General features: G+C 44.1%; 2 pseudogenes; both read left to right on the plus strand.

Moving 5' to 3' along the window:
• Nucleotides 1–12662: 12662 nt before the first annotated feature.
• Nucleotides 12663–12820, plus strand: LOC126472236 (U2 spliceosomal RNA; annotated as a pseudogene).
• A 6458-nt stretch (nt 12821–19278) lies between these two features.
• On the plus strand, nt 19279–19436 carry LOC126472237 (U2 spliceosomal RNA; annotated as a pseudogene).
• Nucleotides 19437–19671: the final 235 nt, after the last annotated feature.

Consider the following 19671-nt stretch of genomic DNA (forward strand, 5'->3'; position numbering starts at 1 on the left):
CTGTAAGCGTTAAAATGTGCAAACCAACAGACGTACGGCACTCGGCCCTCATTGTGCATCCGAGACGCTCAAAATGACTATCCCCATGAAGGATAGCGCGCTGCTGGTAAAGCTCTTTTACAAGAACGGTGACTGTGCGCCAGAAGCCCTGCAGAAGTTCCAAACAATCGAGGGTATGAAAAAATGCATTAGCGCGATGTCTGCTGAGAGTCTGGACAAAATGATTACAAAATTCGAAAAGTCAGATTGTTTTGAAGTGTAATGTGGCGAAGGATGGGAAGTAGTTGAACCGACGTCTGTTGAAGATGTGGCCACGGGACTGCAGGAGGGGTCGAGCAGTGGTCTGCAAGCATGCAGTGCACGTGAAATTGTCCGAACGTTGGATACGCCTGCGAGCACAGTGCATAAACTCCTACGAAACACCCTGATTGCTACTATAGTTAGGAGTTGCTTCTTGTTGACCTGCTAACAAGACAAACACTCGCTCTGGAATTTCTTAGTCGCATGGAAGTGGACAATGAATGGCGATGGAACATTATGTGGACAGACGAATCCCATTGCCGTCTCCAAGGACATGCCAATATTAAAAATCTGGGCAACGGAAAATCTGCGCGCACGTCAACTAGCACCACTTCATTCTGCAAAGGTGACTGTGTGGTGTTGGTTGACGGTGTAGTTTATCGTAGGACAGCATTTTTTCGAGGAGATCAGTCCTGCGGGTCCTTTTATCTGTACCATCACTAGGAAACTAGGAAACCCTCCAACAGCGTGGATGTGTGAGTAGGATCATTTTTATGCAAGATGGCGCTCCTACGCACATTGCACAGCCAGAATAGCGGCTGCTGCAGACACATTTCGAAAATACTCGAATTATCAGCCGTCATTTCCCTACAGCCTGGCCGCCCGGATCACCTGATCTTAATCTTCTGGCTGTGGGGTTTTCGAAAGATGTTGTGTTCAGTGCTCGAATTACGAACGTAGTTGAACTGAAGGCACATACTGCGCAACTCATTAAGAACGTGTCCCACGACTCCGATCTGTCGTGGAACATGCTGTTTCTCGATTTCATCTGATGGCAGAACACGGTGGACAGCATATTCAACATGTCTTCCGGCAGTCTCACAATATTTAAAAACCGATGTCATTTTGCTTTTTATGCGGTGTTTGGCCTCAGGACACGTAAGAACCAATTTTCCCCATCCAATGTGGTATGACCGTGCCGTGGTGGATCGGCTTACCTAACTAGCAGTACCACAATTGTTGACTGTTCAACTGTGCAGTCATCCACACTGAACAGCACAGATGGGCAACTCAAACCATAGCCGTGGTATTGATTGTGATTTATTTGTCGTCTGTGGCCGACCTCCTTTACGTTAAGATCCTCGCAGCGTCATTCATTGGTAAAACTTCCGCTAATTCTTTTTTTCTAATCGTCACCCACGTGCCCTTTGTTGCCATATCCGTAACGCCGAAGAAAATTACTGCATTTAGAGTGAATCTGCTACTAAGGTACTTATGGATTCTTATCCGAAGTTTCATTATTACTTCCAAGCCACAGAAGGAAAACAAATTTCTGAAATTTAGTGCTGGTCTCGAATAAAAATCCAGAGGCAAAACCTTCATTACTCAACAGCGTGAGTCAACAATGTCCAAAAATCATATGGTTGATCTACAGTGTAGTTGGGGATTCAACTGTATCGATTTTGAGATCTGAAATGTGGAAATTCCTCATTTCGCTACCTTTAAGAAGACACTTTTATCCATTCAAGATATGCCGTATATTATTTCAATAATCCTGCGTACACCAATAAAGAATGAGATTGTTGGCGTAGTGGGTCAATTTCTCATTCGGTCCTTAGGTTTCCGTAAGTCTGTCAAGGCCGATTTCCGCCACTGTCCTTGTCGTATAGACGATTGTGTTTCCTCTGTCACTGACGTGTGTTTCCTCTGTCACTGACGGCACATTAAACCCCAGTCTTCCTTCCTGCCATCGTATTTCTATAAATGATTGTGCAATTGTTAGTTAAACATAATAACAGCAGATCTTGCTTTGATTAAAGTCCAGGAATACATCTGATATAAGGGAACAGCATTCCTTGCTTCAACGACTCTTATCGTAGATAGTAATAGAAGGATGCACATGGTTTCCTGTCGGGTAATGACAGGGTGTAGAAAATACGAACTTATGATAAGCTCTGCGCAAGGTAAGGAAGCCGAATCTAGTCAGATTTGCCGAACAATCATAGGGTTCAAATGCAGTGGCATTGAGTTACAGCAGACTTTCAGCGAGAAAATATGCATATTTAACCTAATCTGACCCATCTAATACCAGTTAAACTAATGAAAACGTTTACTGGTTACTTTAGGTCAAGTCAGAACGGTGAAAACAACGCATCAGCATCAGGATATAGATTTAATGAGGGATGCAACTCTTAGGCAAACTAGAAACTTGTATCCATTGCTGGTTTGATTAGAGACTATTTTTCTGCGGGGTTTAGCGGATAAAGCTTGACTGTTAAACTTACTTCAATGAAAGTGCTGCATTGCCATTAGTAGAAGATAAAAATCTGCACCAGAGAAACCAAACTGTAGTGAAGTAGTAGATTAGTTTGAAGTGTATTGTTTTAATAATCAAATCTAAATGTGCAAAGAACATGAACAAACTTTATTTTTCATAAGATGTCGATGAATTACTGCGAATTAAGAGACTGATAAAAATTAAGAGTGAAATTAAACTTTAAAAACTCTTGTTTTTAAAAATTCTTGTTTTACTTACAATAAACTCTAGAAATACACAATGACGTTAGAAATATACAATAAACGCTTGCAACATCGCTTTGAAGGAATGATTGGTTTTCTCTCCGAAATGTCTGGCTTGTTGGGAATGATTTTTGCAGTTTCGAAACTTTTTATGACTTTTTTTTAAAGATTTCATGGTGCATTCAGTTTCTATTCCTTTTATTTCATGTACGATTGTACAATTTCGGCTTAGGCCATTTTCAAGTATTTTATGGATGATTTTTTTGTAGTAAACAATGCCATGTATGTCGTTGCTCGAAAATAAGGTGCTCCAAAATAGCGTAAAACAACTCGGATTTATTTTATAAGCATAACATGGAGTCATAGGAGCAACGACATACTTGGTGTAATTTACTACTAAAAAATCATGTATAAAATACTTGAAAATGGCCTAAGGCCGAAATTGTACAATCGTGCATGAAATAAAGAGAATGGGGCTGAAGGCATCATGAAATCTTTCAAAAACATCATCGCAGCTGCAGACCCTATCACATTGAAAAGTTTTTGACCTGTTCTTTATGAGCCTTACCCGTACTCGTTGCTGACTTGTCACCGTTTCATAGACATAGCTTTACAACGATGAGTTTCCGAGATATTAAGCAAAATTTTGCCCGTTACTGCGTCACTCACCATGATCTGAGTTTGTTGTTAAGGTCTGTTTACACCCTTTATAAGTGGAATTCTTGGTTTTATGAAGTGGGTTGACGACTGTTTAAGGTAGATGCAGATTGATAACAAATTCTGTAGTCTCATAACAATTCTCTTAGGAGTGACTTCTACTGGGCTAATCTTTGTTGCCTGGCCTCTCTACCTGGAATCTGCCACGTTCAAGGACGACCTTGTATGGGATCATGTGACTGTTTGTCAGCTGCCCTGTTAAAGAAGTGCTCTGCGACTCGAGTGGTTTCTTGTGAAACATAACGTTGCCGCTAGTGTTCCCTTTTCAGTTATAGCGCACAGGCGCTAACAAGCCTCCGAATCATTCTCCAGCCGCTTTGCAGTTGTAGCCAGGCCATCTCTTTTCAATAGACAAGCCCAAATCTCAAAATACGGTAACAAAGCTTTAATAAACAAGTGTGCCTTTCTTATGCGCGTAACGACGTGTAGCTCACGCAGGGCTCGATCCTGCTTAGTGGGTACGCAAAAGACTTCTTGTGCACCAAAACCTAGCAACCCGTTGCAAAGCCGGGTTCACAATTTCAGTGTCACTTTGAAGAAAGGTAGAACATGTAATGGGTGTTGTAGTATGTGTGTCCATAGTAATTCGTCGTGATATCTCAAGACCGCTGCTGTTCGTCTTGCAACTGAAAATGCCAGGTGGCTCGCGGTAAACATAAAAAAATTACTAAAAATATAAATATAGAAATTATTCCCTTGTATCTGAATGTTACGTGCCAAACAGAAACATAATACGTACGAATCTCGCACAAAATATACTCTAAGGCATTACATTGTAGGTAGCAGGTACCTATTACAGAGTAGTGGTTGCATTTGGGGATCCACAAACACAATTTTTCAGAATTATTGAGTTTTATTTCGTAAGAACTTGTACTTTGTTTCTTCAACCCTTCCTTCTTCCACGGATCTAATACGAGTCCAACATCGCCAACCCCCCCCCCCCCCCCCCCCCTTGGCCAAAGCTCAGGTCAGGGGAACGCTCTTTAGTGTTGCCTCAGACGAGCCTATTTTTCAACCGACTGAAATTTGCACGGCCAAGAAAATTAAAGAAAACCAGCCCAAACTGTGTGACATACGTTTTCTCCAGTTCCTATGCGATTGCGATACTTTTTTAAGGTCACTATTGAGATGTCCGCCCCAATGCGCCGGCACGTTAGCTCAGCGTGTTCGGTCAGGGGTTAATAACACTCTGTAACAAAAAAAACTGAGTGAACGGATCAAGGAACAACCTGAACGGGTGTCATGAGACGTCCGCCCTGAACATATACAACGAAAAAAATGGATCATAATGAGATCAACAAAGAATTAAGAAAAAAAAGATAGATGAATGGTCAGCGTGAAGGACTGCCGTCCAAAGGGGCCCGGGTTCGATTTCCGGCTGGGTCGGGGATTTTCTCCGCTCAGGGAACGGGTGTTGTGTTGTCTTCATCATCATTGCATCCCCATCCGGCGCGCAGGTCGCACAATGTGGCGTCGAATGCAATAAGACCTGCACCCAGGCGGCCGCACCTGCCCCGTAAGGAGCCTCCCGGCCAATGACGCCAATCGCTCATTTCCATTTGCTTTTGAGATCTTACCAGTCGTGATAGAATCTGGTACAAATTTACGGCTATGACGCCCATCGTCGGACATATCGAACCAAGAAGAAAAATAGTATGCCTTTTATATTAACTTCTAAATACATCAGAGCTAAACGTGATAGCGTACTCCTTTGGTTTTCCGGTTTCAGTAACGGTTTAGGAAACCGTTTCCAGTTTCGGAAACGAATGTTATACTTTTCCCATCGACGTACAACCTATTAAACGGAAAGTAACGTGAATCAAACTAAAGTTTTTGTTGTGCACTCGGAGCACATGTTGAAAAGTCTCTGTTGGATTCTTTTCATGTTAATTTCTTAAATATGTTGTCATTTACGGCATAAATTCCTGTTCTAAATTTACTGTGGTGTTTCTGACTATGTGGGAGGAGACTGAGCAGTGAAACGTGTTACTTTTACACATAAACAAGAACGATCTGTCACACTACTACACTTTAAAACACAGTTTATATGTAATTCATGTCACACAGTCTCATACGGAACCTACATCCGCTTTCTTTTATATACTGTATATGATAAGATACTGTCATCCCCCTTCCCTTCTGTGTGAGAGGATGAATGAGCAAATGTATTTCTAGTTGCATGCTTGATGGTAGCAGACAAGCCTGTCTGCTAGGGAACAGTAGGTCCAACGTCAGAACAGGTAGCTACGCTTTCTAAAAGCACAGAGGTTTCTATTCTTAGTATGGTCCTGTCCGTCCCTTGTCATGTTGGTATAGGAAGCTGCCTCTCTGGTCACTTCCGTTTGTATCTGTTAAGCACACTCGGCAGGAGCCCAGGTCAGTCCGTCCGCGGCGAGCGTCTGAAGTGGAAAGATCTCCGGCTAAGCGCGTAAGTCCGTAGGACAATGGATTTCTTAAGTTCAGCCTAACTGAAAATTTAATCACTTTTATTTCAGGTTTAGCTCTAAAATATCTAATGTTATCTTAAATTGCAATGCAGTGTAATTCGAGTGTGAAGTTCAGAATATCTTCCGGTAGTTGCTTTGTCACTACTTTGTGAGTAAAGTGGAACCACGTGTTGATCAGTAACTCTAACTAAGATCATCAATCTTAAATGCCAATGTGCGTGAGATTATAACGTCTCGTCTTGCCAATATTTTTCAATATAGCAACTTTTCTTTATGTTCAACCCACGTGGGGTGTACTTTGTGAGACCAGTACCACGTGCTTATACGATTGTTTGACCCATCAGGTTAATAGTAAGACGATGGTAACCAGTTTGAGGTTTTACTTTTGTAAATTGCGTTTCGATGTAATTTATTTTAATTATCAAAATTATTGTGGAGTTACACTCTTTGTGTAAACCAAGTTGACCACGTGAAGCATGTGGTGTAAGCATCAAAGTAGCCCTCAACTATTCTTTCTGGGAAGATTTCACAGAGAGTTAGTATGAATTTAGTATACCAGTGTGTGGTAATTTCATGACGGACAGGATTGCATTACGAACATAACTTCTTTGGGTGAAAATTGAATTGGTTGGTTGTGGTTAATTTCCTCTTGGATATGTTTCAACGTTCTTCGTGTGTTATTTTATGAATGCAGTGTTGTATGTAATCTCCCAATCTTGGCTCCCTATTTGATGTGTTCTGTAAGATTACAAACTCACATTTTCACAATCCTAAATAAGGCACCAGTTTAGTAATGAATCAAGTTTGATATGCAGAAATTTTAACGGAACAATGATCAATGTTAAAATAAATGTTCAAATATAAACTGATTTATTTCTTTTTATTTAAATTGTCTTTTTATATATACATCACCGGTTATCGTAAGATGAGTACTAAAAGATTATGATTAATGTTAGTCTGGTTGGGAATTTGGTAAGCTAGACTGGTAACCTTGTGAAACAGTTGCGCAGTAATGCAAGGTTAACTTCCTCAGATAGCTCACAGCTTTTAACTCACATTTATGGTCATGAATATCAGCACCGATTTCAGAACAAATTAATGCAACAACATTACAATGTTTCTCAACCTATCTGCAGCTATGCCGAAATGTCAGATTTATTGTAATTCTATGTCTGATGAATAGCTCAGTTGTCAGTACGTTTTCGACCCTTGTAATTAATACAGCATGGTATTTTGTTGTTAAGTGATTTAAGATTATCATTATCCGCTGTTTGACATACACTGACGAACCAAAACATGAACACTGCCAATCGCTAGACTGGATGTCACTAGTAGTGTTGCGAGCACGTGACAGAGTAAGGAAACAATATAGTCGGAACAGAGGCAAATCATTAATCATTCTAGCAACGATATCGACTGGGAAGTACTTTGCCATAGCGACCTTGACAAAGGCGAAGCTGCTCAGCTGGTCACGTGCTAATACCATAAGCATCTATGGAAAGTGGCTCAATGATGGTGGAACCACGAGTAAGTCGCAACGTGTTAGACGTCCACCCCTCATAACATCTCTTTCTGTGGTGATCTGTGGCACATCAGACGTCCGTGTACAATGATGATGCAAATGCAGGTGTTTCAGAGCACAATCTTCAGCGCACAATGTTGCTCCGCAGCAGACGACCCTTACGTTTTCCGATGCTGACCAAACGATATCTCCAAATGCGGTTAAAGTAGCCACAGGATCATCGAGATTAGATCGTGGGTCAATGGAAACGTTTCCCTGATTGGTTGAATCATATTTCTCGATACACCATGTCGATTCTCATGTCTAGATATGCAGTCATCCACGTGAACAGCTGCTGGAAATATTCAACACAACATGAACACAGGCCAGTGCTGGCAGTATTATATTAAAGGGTAAATTCCTCTGCGCTTGCATGAGGCCTATGGTAGTAACTGAAGGTACCATGACAGCTGTGGGCTATGTGAACATTATTGCATACCACTGCATCACTTCTCACTGCATGTTTTCCCGTCGGTACCTGCATCATCCAACAGGATAAATACCTGCATTATAAGGCTATAATCGTGTCACAGTAGTTTCAGGAGCATGATGTTAGCAGTGGGATACTATTTGTTCTATACCATTCTGCATTGTTGCCAAATCTATTCAAGTTGGCGGCTATGCTAGTCACTACATCTTTGCCCCTGGTGTACATGTGGCAATGTTGCACTGACGACATAATCGGTTTCCCCTCTCCCCCCTCGCCCCTTCTCATTCTCTTAACCTCACCCCCAACCCTCCCCACCTCCTGCGTCCCTTCCTCACTTGGAAAAATGAGGGGAAAACTCACTCAGTCTATCCTCAGCTGTTGGTGTGGAGGGACATAAAGTAGTTTATTTTCTTTCTTTTGGGTGTTACCCTGCTGGAAAATGCATCCTAATATTTTTTCTTGTGCATGTGCTCACCCAGACGTGTGGAGACACCATCACTAAACGGCACTGTAAATTGTGACATCATGGATGAAAACATTGGTGGAAACCAACAGTAGCACTTATACAGGTAGAAAACCCAGGCATCCAGATGCAGACATGTTTGGTATTGTTTACATTCTTCAGCACCGCCCACGTACAGAACGCATGTGGGAAGATAGGGAATGAATTGGTCAGCTTTTACTAGTCCTTCCTAGAAAATGGGATTTGGTTACATCAAAACAGGAATGGGTATTGTTCACATCCTTCAGGGTGACCCACACATACAACAGAGGTGGGAAGACAAAGAATGCCTTTGCCAGCTTTCACTATCCTTCCCTGGAAAAAAAGCAGCTGTCGGCTACATCAAATCTGACGCAAAATCCTCTGGGGCAGGTGTTGTTCACAAGGTTCACGTTCGTTCCAGGGTTGCATTTGAAGCAACTGCTTGCGTGTAGAGACAGAAAATGCATCATTCTTTGTAGGCGACATCGAAACAAATATAAAATCCTCTTGTTAGGGTATTGTTCACACGGTTCACTTTCCATGTAAACCTGTTGTCAGCTATATTAAAGTTGGTGCATAATTCCTAGGACCAGCCTGCCGATAAACAAGCGAATATCTGCTTGAAGGGACATAAGGATTAGTAATAATATTAGAACAGCGACCCTTTTTTTCCTGTATTTATTTGCAATTGCCCATAAGGGGCGGCTGGCAGCAGCATAGGCACAGCTCTTCAGCCAAGAGACATTACAAGTAGACAGGAAGACTGTTGTAATGGCGACCGGAACAGTCGCGGGGTTGAAGTGACGGAAACGCGGCGGGACGGGAGAGGACAGACACGACCAACGAAGGACCTTACGAGAACAACAAGAACGGAACAACAGAGTCAAGAAAACCAAACAAGACAACCACGTCCACTCGTAAAGAAAACACGAAAATAAATACGCTGTCTAATGCGAGGCGATATGTCCTGAGACGTACGCGAGATTGGACTGGTAGGCTGAACTTTTTTTTTTTTTTCTTTATTGTGATTTCATGCCCCTGCCCCATATGGGCAGGGGAGGGCTGTCAGCAGCACAATCCGCCGCTCTTCAGCCGAGTGACATGACAACTAAAACAAGAATAAAATAATACATACATAAGGAGGTAAAAAAGGGGAACATAAAACAGAGTAAGGGGAGAAAATGGAGGTAAAAATACACTGACATGTAGAAGTTCATTGGGGACAGTTAAAAAAGTCACCAGAAAGTTAAAAAACACAGTTGGCGATTCCTAAAACACAGAGAAGACACTGGATGCGCATGCACAGGTTAAAAGTTGGCCACAGTATTAAAAACACTCCGAAACAACACACTTAAAACCCACTTGGAGCACACCCGACGAAGAATAAAACTACCAGGCGGGACCTGCCGAGGGAAAGGTCAGAGAGGATGGAAAAGGAGGGGAGAGCATGGGGCAGCTGGGGAAGCGGCGGGATGAAGCAAGGAGGGGCAACTGTGGGTTCACGAAGAGGCAGGAGACACATGGGGCGGGAGAGGAAAAGGGAAGACAGGGCAGGAGGGAGCGCAGAGACACTGAAAGAAGGCACAAGAGATGGACGGGGAGTAGGAGGGGAAATCCGCTCAGAAGGAGGGAGGGGGAGGAGAGGGAGCCCTGAGGAGGAGGCAGGAAGAGGGGGTTAGAGTTGGTAGGAAGGGTAGATGTCAGGGCGAAGCTCATCATCCGGGAGTGGGAGATGGTGGAAATTGTGTTGGGAAAGGAGATGGAGGGTGTGGTAGGCTGAACGACAGGCAGGCGCTTAAGTACTCTATCGGGGACGCCGGTATTGGCCGCTGCAACCACGTTGTCCACTGTGGCGCCCTCACTCTAAATGCGGGCCAGGAGACGCGCGCCGCCACAGCTTACGGCGCGATGGCGCAGAGACCTCTAGGGGTCTGGCGGTGATTCAAATTCCGCGGCGCGCAGTATCGGAAAAACATTCAAAACAATATAAAGAAGAAAACATGGCGGAAAACTGAAAAAACTGCGGAACCTAAGAGAAGAAAGCATACAAAAAGCGGCGACTGTAAAACGGAAGTAAAAATCGAAAAAAGTATTTTGCACAAAGAAAACACAGACTGTAAGGATTAAAAGGCAGCAGAGAAAGTACGGCCAGAGCATAAAAAGTCGCATAACGATTAAAACAGCCACATGACCGACAGTATAGTACGGAACAATGATGGACTATGTACAGGTCGAGCACACAATTAAAACCACATCACCGAACACAATACTGCCAGGGGTGGGGGACAAGGGAGAAGGGAAGAGGAGGAGAGAAGGAGGGCAGAGAAAGGGGGATGAGGTGGGGGGCGCACTTAAAGCGGCCTGGGGAGGGAAGGGACAGGAGAGAAAAACAGCCGAGGAGGGGGTGCAGGGACTCAGGGGTGGAAGGAAGAAAATCAGCTCTGGGAGAAGGATGGGAGAGGAAAAGGGGGGCCCTAGGGAGGGGGCGAACAAGGCTAGGCTACAGTTGGTAGGAAGGTTAGAAGTCATAGCGAAGGTCGACATCTGGGAGGGGGAGGTGTTGGAAATTGCCCTGATGAAGAAGATGGAGGATGTGGAGGTGCAGAGAGGGAGGGATACAGCTATAGAGGTGCAGCAACTAGCGGGGGGTGGAGAAGAAGGAGGAATCCAGGGGGTGGGGAGGATCAAGCCTGCAGACAGCCTAAAGGATGTGGAGATGTTGGAGGAAAAGGAGGAGATGGGTGAAGGGGACGAGGTCATACAGGATTCGTGTGGGGGAAGGAAGGCAAGGCAGAGTGCATGGTGCTCTAGGATTTGGAGGGCCTTATAAAAGTGAGGGGGGTGGGGGCAGAGATCCAGACAACACTGGCATAACAGAGAATAGGACAGATGAGGGATTTGTAGATATGGAGTATGGTGGAAGAATGCGATCCCCATGTCCAGCCAGACAGGAGTTCCAGGAGGCAGAGGCAGGAATGAGCTTTCTGCTGGATGGTCAGGAGATGAGGGGTCCATTTGAGGTGATGGTCGAGGGTGAGGTGAAGGTATCTCAGGGTGGGGCTGAGCTGGATGGTACAACCATAAATAGTTAGGTAGAAATCGTGGAGACAAAAGGAGCGGGTGTTGCAGCCTATTATGATTCCTGGGTTTTGGAGGGGTTGATACAAAGGAACCACTGGTTACACCACATGATGAGGTGGGTTTGGTGGGTGTGTTGTGAGCGTTGAAGGGTAGGATAGAGAGCCAGGAAAGGAGTTTCATCAGCATATTGGAGGAGGTGGACAGGGGTGTGGCTTGGGAATATCGACGGTGTACAGGAGACAGAGGTGAGGGGAGAGGACAGAGCCCTGGGGGACGCCAGCACTGGGACAAAAGATACGGGAGCTGGTGTCGTGGAGGGTTACATAGGAACGATGGCGTGAGAAGAAGGAAGCGACCACACAAATTGATAGGCAGGGCGTTGGTTTGGAGTTTAAAGAGGAGACTGGGACGCCATATGCAGTCATAGGCGTTTTGGAGGTCGAGGGAAATAAAAATGGCGGAGCGACGGGAGTTAAGTTGCAGCGAGAGAAGTTGGATGAGGTTAAGGAGGTGGTCTTCGGTAGAGAAGGAGGGTCGGAAGCCACACTGGGTAAGGGGGAGGAACAGCGACCTGCAATCCCAGTGCTGCTATAAATCCACGCTCCTCATAGGCACAAGTCATGATTGGGGAATGAAACACACTTGTACCTAGTTACGAGTCGGAAGTAGCACATTCAAGCCTAAAGAAGCGGCCGGGGTGGCCGAGCGATTCTAGGTGCTACAGTCTGGAACCGCGCGACCGCTACGGTCGCAGGTTCGAATCCTGCCTCAGGCATCGATGTGTGTGCTGTCCTTAGGTCAGTTAGGTTTAAGTAGTTCTAAGTTCTAGGGGTCTGATGACCTCAGGAGTTAAGTCCCATAGTGCTCAGAGCCATTTGAACCACCTTCAGTCTAGTCCGGCGTCATCTACCGAGCGTACTGTGTACTTCAAGAGCCGACAGGCGGAGCCTTTCCTTGTACCTGCCAGCCGCAACAAGGTAAGCAGCCTCTTCCATTGGCCGAGTCCTCATGAACGCGCCTGGTGCGAACCGCTGACCAGCGTCGCTAACCCGTAGCACACTGCGAGACAAGCAGGCGCGGCTTGGACCCTCATTTTCACATCGCTAAATTATGATTACTCGTTGATTATTAGTGTGAACATCCTGTACAATACTGTGGCATAAGCTGTATTTCCCCTACGTATTCTCTTATCCCGCAAAACAAATCTGTTCATATCAGTTTCATATCTGGTATGTTCTGCGTCACAGGACTGGAAAATTAAATTACTTTTTGGCTCATGATGGAGTGCTAAAGTATGCTTTACCTCTATCACAGGACACCTCCTCACTTTCCAACTCTCTTAAGCTAGTCAAATGACTCGTCGGCGTAAGGTAGACAGACAGCAACAGTGATATGTATTGATTGTCTAATTGATTAAATTGAGTCACTTTCGGTGGCGAGTATTTTTTCCTGCAGTCGGATTACACTTGCAAGGTAACTCAAATGGGAATCCCTGGAGGGCTGACGATGTTCTTTTCGAGCAACACTATTGAGAAAATTTACAGAACCGACATTTTAAATTGACTGCAGAAGGATGCTACTGCTGTCAACATGCATTTTGCTTATGGAGTCATATAGACAGCCTTTTCTCCCTCACTTTATTTGCGAATGGAATAGGAAAGGAAATGACTTTTAATGGTACAGGGTACCCTCCGCCACGCACTGTACGATGGCTTGCAAAGTATGCATGTAGAGGTACATGTAAATTCAGTCTACCTATGAAGATGTCAATCCATTTATGCACAGGCACACAAAACTCATTAAAGAATGTTGCCTCTTATGTACCCAGAAAACAGACGACAGAACCTCTGCTGTTAATTGTCTTTCAGTAAAAACCTTCATATTAGCTTGTATCAAAAACCACAGATATTTCAACCCATTGGTTATACGTTTCATTACAATTCCGCCACTATGGAAAAACATGGTTTCATCTCCTTCACCAGCACAGAAGTATCCAGTTTCACTTAGTTTGTCAGGATGTTGCTTAATAGCTAAAGATCAACCTTTTAAAGCTGCCAGTTTCGCATCATTTTGTTTAGGGAGAGCTAACCAGATCTCCCCCACATCACATGTTGAACCGCATAACGTTGCTGATCCAGGAATGACTGTGGCAGCATCTCCATTCGGCAAAGGTTACAAATATCGTACAAAACGAACAGTTCAACCCACCTATGTACCTCCCCAATACTCTCAGACATCTACTATGTTACAGAGCGACCTGCTTTCAAATCTGCATTTATACGTGGCCTACTCCAAAGATCCAAGATGCTGACACTTCTGTTCATGTCATCAGGATGTCACTTCTGGCTATGTATTCTAAATTTGATTGTAAATGTAGTACAGTTGTATTCACCTAGGGCACCAGTTTCTTTTTCTGTATATATGAGTACTGGGATCTAATCGGAGGCCCCCAGATCCTGCCCTTGATCTACCGCTGGTGAATGTACCTCCAGACATCATCCCACACAGTCGAACCCTATCCTGGCTAGAACGCTTGGTATACACGCTCTATTCCATTCCTGTCCCAAGTCCATCTTGTACTGTGGGAGCCCCTGTGAGAAACTGAATTTCTTCTTCCTTCCAGGGATTCCCATTTAATTTACCTGGCCAGTGTAGTCCGACTACAAGAAAAAATTACTCACCACGCAAAAGGGACTCTTATGATCTATTTAATTAATTAGTCAATCAGTTTGATATCAGTGACGTGCCGCCAGGTGGGTAGATACAATGGCGAGATTGTCATGGATATCACTCACTAGTTGGAGCAATAGTCACACGTTTTTTCGTTGCATCGAGATCTTTTAACGACATTTAAATCTCCAACCTACACACAGGGAAAAGACCATTTTAATAAAATCACCTATATTATCGGATTCATAAAGTGATACATTGTATTAGCCTGATATTTACAACACCTCTGTGCTGCTATTTGGCTACCTTTAGAGACTTCATATAGAAATGGTTCAAATGGCTCTGAGCACTATGGGACTCAACTGCTGAGGTCATTAGTCCCCTAGAACTTAGAACTAGTTAAACCTAACTAACCTAAGGACATCACAAACATCCATGCCCGAGGCAGGATTCGAACCTGCGACCGTAGCGGTCTTGCGGTTCCAGACTGCAGCGCCTTTAACCGCACGGCCACTTCGGCAGGCCTTCATATAAAACTCAAAAGTGACGTGTCATCTTGTGACGGAGGTAGATCATGCTCTTAGTCTTGCTCATGAGCCAAAAACGAGTTTAATATTCTAGTCCTGTGATGTAGGATATAACAGGCTGATAAGCACAGTTTTTTTTAACTTGGTGCTTTAAATATCCCACCTACACACAGGGAGAAGACCATTTTAATAAAATCACCTATATTATCGGATTCATAAAGTGATACACTGTATTAACCTGATATTTACAACACCTCTGTGCTGCTATTTGGCTACCTTTAGAGACTTCATATGGAGCTGAAAAGTGACGTGTCATCTTGTGACGGAGGTAGATCATGCTCTTAGTCTTGCTCATGAGCCAAAAACGAGTTTAATATTCTAGTCCTGTGATGTAGGATATAACAGGCTGATAAGAACAATTTTTTTTAACTTGGTGAGACAATAATAGAGGAAAAGTAGCCTATGCCACACTGTTGTACAGGATTTTCGCACTAATAATCAACAAGCAACGACACTTTGCCGATGTGGAAACAAATATATTCTCCGATTTCTTGTGTGTTCGAAAATAACACGCATAAAGGGGAGTTATCTACATTTCGAGTGAGAAATTCCAGGATATGGACAACAACATCTCCGTCTCAGATTAGGTAAAGTGGACTATTTTAAACTGTTGATTCTGTGTTGGGGGGTGGAACTGCACATAGAACTCAACGACCAAGCCGCGCCTTGTCTCACAGTGTGCTTGGAGTTAGCGACCTCAGTCCGCAGTGGCCACGAGAGCTCGGAGGACTGGAAGCCACGGTTTACCCTGTCGTCACTGGCAGGTACGAAGAAAGGCACCAGCTCTTCAGGTACGCAATACACTCGCTGAATGGTGCTGGACTACACTGGAGGTGACTGGCCAGTTTCGTCATTCTGAGATGCCATGTTCAAATAAGACAATGAGCGCAGCACTCATAAAAAATATCGTACGATGTAATATAATTCACATGTTTTTGTTGGCTAAGTTGCGCCTTGCGAGTCATAAATAGATGTAGGAGTGTTTTAATCCCCAGTACTGTTGCTACATGATTCTTGTATGAAGGGAGAATGGATATATAGCAGGGACAGTGGACCGCTGTGGGTCCCCCCCCCCCTCCCCCCCCCCCTCCCCATCGGCCCTTGCCTGTGGTGTTTCATCTTCATGCCGACTTTTTAATGTAGTGTTTCCACTGATTGTTAAGTGTTGTGCGTCTTTTCCGAATTGTTGCGAACGGACATCATACAGTCGCCGGGTGCGATTTGTATATCTCTTGCGAACAGAAACCACACTGTCGCCGTGTCTTTTTAATTGTCTGTCAACTATTTTCCCTGTCTGCTTCCTGTGTATTTTATTATCATCGTCCGCCATTTGTTTTATGTTTTAACTTTGCACAATTTTCCGCCGTTTTACAGTTGACGTCACTGTTTTATCGCCTTCTTTTGTTGTCTCTTATCTTCTTATGTTTTAAAAATTCTGTAGGCTGAAGAACAGCGTACTAAGCTGCTGCCAGCCAGCCCCCTTCGGGGGAATCGAAATCCAATAAAGGAAAAAAAAAAGTGGATCGCTTATCTCCTCCCACGCAGCTAATCACTTGTGTATCAGCAGTCCAGTCCCAGGTATTAAGTGGCAGCTTTGATGTTGCCGACAACAGGTTCTTCTGGTATGTGGACCTTGTTAAGAATACCTCTCCCAGAGTAAGTACACCTGTTTTGATGTCGCTGACAGAGTGCTGCATTTTCTGTCTCCACACACAAACGGTTGCTTCAGAGGCATCTCTGGAATGTAGACCTTGTGAACAATGCCATTCCTAGAGGATTTTGCGCCAACTTTTATGTGACCAACAACCGGTTTTCTCCAGGGAGCACTGGTGGATACTCACAGAAGCATTCTCTGTCTTTTCGTCTCCGTTTTGTATGGGATGGTCCTGAAGGATTTGAACAATACCTGACCTGTCTGAACCTTCAGGTCTGGATTTTCCACCTACGTAAGCATCCCTATTGATTCCCACGATTTTTTTCATGGGTGATGTCACAGTTTTGAGTGCCGTCTGGTGGCAGTGAAGTCAGCTAGGTCAGTCTGACTGCAGATGTTAAGATGAGCATATGCACACATAAAATTTCAAGAAGCATTTTCCAACAGGATAACACCCAAAATACAAAAAATAAACTACACTGTGCCCTGCACACCAGCAGCTCAGGACAGCCATTTGTTCTGCCATTTTTGTGGGTGCAGGAGGGGGGGGGGGGGAGGATGGGAGGAGAGGAGGAGAAGTGGAGGAGGTGAGGTGGAGGAGGGGGAGGGGCAAAACATGACATCGTCAGTGTGACGTTGTTACAGCTACGCCAGGGGCAGGGGTTGGGCGGGAGGGTCCGCCATCTTGAATAAATTTGGCAACAATGCAGTGCTATAGAACGAACTTTATCTTGCTAGTGATGTCTTGGCCACGAAATACGCCTGATCTGAACCTCATGGAACACATCTGGAACACTATTGGGGCCAGCTCAAACCTACTTCTTTGTAAAACACTGTTGTAGCAGGGTTTTTCATCTTCGGCGAGTAACGCTTGGTACTGCCAATCACGTCCGAGAGCGGTTGAGTGGGCCACGAAGCCTAAAAAGTTTCAATAGACTAGACAGGTGTTTTGGACCCGCCAGCCATAAGTTGTAAGCTAATCGGAGCTGATGTTCGCAGCATCAGATTCGTAAAGATCGTTACAGTTATTTCCAGTGACTCTAATATGCAACATGTGAGACATTTCAGCTGGTAGAAATTAGTATTTGCACACTTAGATTACTATCGAGTTGCGTATTAGTTTGATGATAGATTGTGAACTTGGACTTGTGTTCTATCGCATGGTATTAGAAACGTTCAGAGATCGATTACTTTTCAAAAGCTGGAAGCTGACTTCAGGACCGTAACGGAGCTATTCAGTCTAGTGCTTTATACGCTCAGCTTAGTCATCCTCTCATGCCCTTAAGGGTATTTAACGCACTGTTGCAATACGTCCGTAGAAAACTTGCATTTCTATGACTGCTGGAAATTCTATTCATATTCACGAGTATTATAAAACTATCTATTGTTTGATACTTCCGTGGTTACAATTCTGTATTTTGTTTACTCATTTATGCTCTCCTCAGTCACTTGATTTTCATGTATAACATTAATGCACATGTTTCCGACATCAATTTTGACAATATACTCTTTACTAATTCAATGATTACTATGAAACAGGTAATGAAATAGTTCACTCACATACTACCACGAATTAGTAGTAAATATTCCGCTCTCTGTGACGATAATTTCCAGGTTTTCAAATGTGAGTTTCACCGACGATGCTGGGAGCTACGCTGTGGCAGATTATTGAAATACACCGACAGAAAAAAAAATACCAACACCAAGAAAGAGTCGTGTGAGATAAAAGAAACTTAGCGAGCGTGTTTCAACATCTGAAAGACGATGTCTATTCAAATTTCGCACCAGTCGAATAAGCGTGGTGGTAGTAGCGCCTCTATGTGGATGCAAATTAGGTTTGTTTTAAATATGCGCTGCAACGATCGTGAGCGTTAGTTACCATTGAGATTGGACTTGATGAGTTGATGTTAGTCAATAATGTCTTCAATACGACGCTGTTATCAGCAGCCTATTAAGTTTAACGAGATCGTGTAATCGGGATACGGGAAGCTGGAAGTTCCTTCCGCGATACTGCAAAAAGATACGCAGGAATGTAGCCACTGTACATGATTATTGGCAGCGTTGGTCACGGAAAGGCACCCTCGCGGGGATACCGGACTCCGGACGGCCGTATGGTACTACCGAGAGGAAGACTGTCGTTTTCGGCTTATAGCTACGGCGCATCTTACCGCATCTGCTGCAGCAGTTCGAGCAGCAATTGGCACCACAGTGACACGCCGAAATGTTACAAATCGTGTACATATGCAAACTACAGCGATAAATGAAAATTTGTTCCAAGACTGGGGCTCGAAAAATGGCTCTGAGCACTATGGGACTTAACAGCTATGGTCATCAGTCCCCTAGAACTTAGAACTACTTAAACCTAACTAACCTAAGGACATCACACAACACCCAGTCATCACGGGGCCTGGGGCTCGAAAAAGGGTCTCCTGCCCACTACGAAGATTCGCCAATCACTACGCCACCCTGCCACAGTGGCTTTGGACAACTGCACGGACTACTCTAACACGCTCTCTCTTCAGTGCAAATTCGCATTCATGCCTCAGCCCACTTGTATTCTCCCTAAACTCGAAAGAACTGCATATGTACCTCATAGATGTTTAAGACTTGAAGAGGTCTCTGTAACAATAAAGTTTCATTTGTTACAAATCGGTTTTGTCAAGGACAGCTCCAAGCTCGTAGCGTGCATGCCACTGACCCCAAAGCACCGCCGGTCGTTACTTGTTGCGGTGTCAAGCGAGAGTTCATTGGAGGGTGGAGTGGAGGTAGGTTGTTTTATATGACGAAAGCTGGTTCGCTTTCACATCGCTAAATTATGATTACTCGTTGATTATTAGTGTGAACATCCTGTACAATACTGTGGCATAAGCTGTATTTCCCCTACGTATTCTCTTATCCCGCAAAACAAATCTGTTCATATCAGTTTCATATCTGGTATGTTCTGCGTCACAGGACTGGAAAATTAAATTACTTTTTGGCTCATGATGGAGTGCTAAAGTATGCTTTACCTCTATCACAGGACACCTCCTCACTTTCCAACTCTCTTAAGCTAGTCAAATGACTCGTCGGCGTAAGGTAGACAGACAGCAACAGTGATATGTATTGATTGTCTAATTGATTAAATTGAGTCACTTTCGGTGGCGAGTATTTTTTCCTGCAGTCGGATTACACTTGCAAGGTAACTCAAATGGGAATCCCTGGAGGGCTGACGATGTTCTTTTCGAGCAACACTATTGAGAAAATTTACAGAACCGACATTTTAAATTGACTGCAGAAGGAT

This window comes from Schistocerca serialis, chromosome 3, assembly GCF_023864345.2.
Source record: "Schistocerca serialis cubense isolate TAMUIC-IGC-003099 chromosome 3, iqSchSeri2.2, whole genome shotgun sequence".
Classification (NCBI taxonomy): domain Eukaryota; kingdom Metazoa; phylum Arthropoda; class Insecta; order Orthoptera; family Acrididae; genus Schistocerca; species Schistocerca serialis.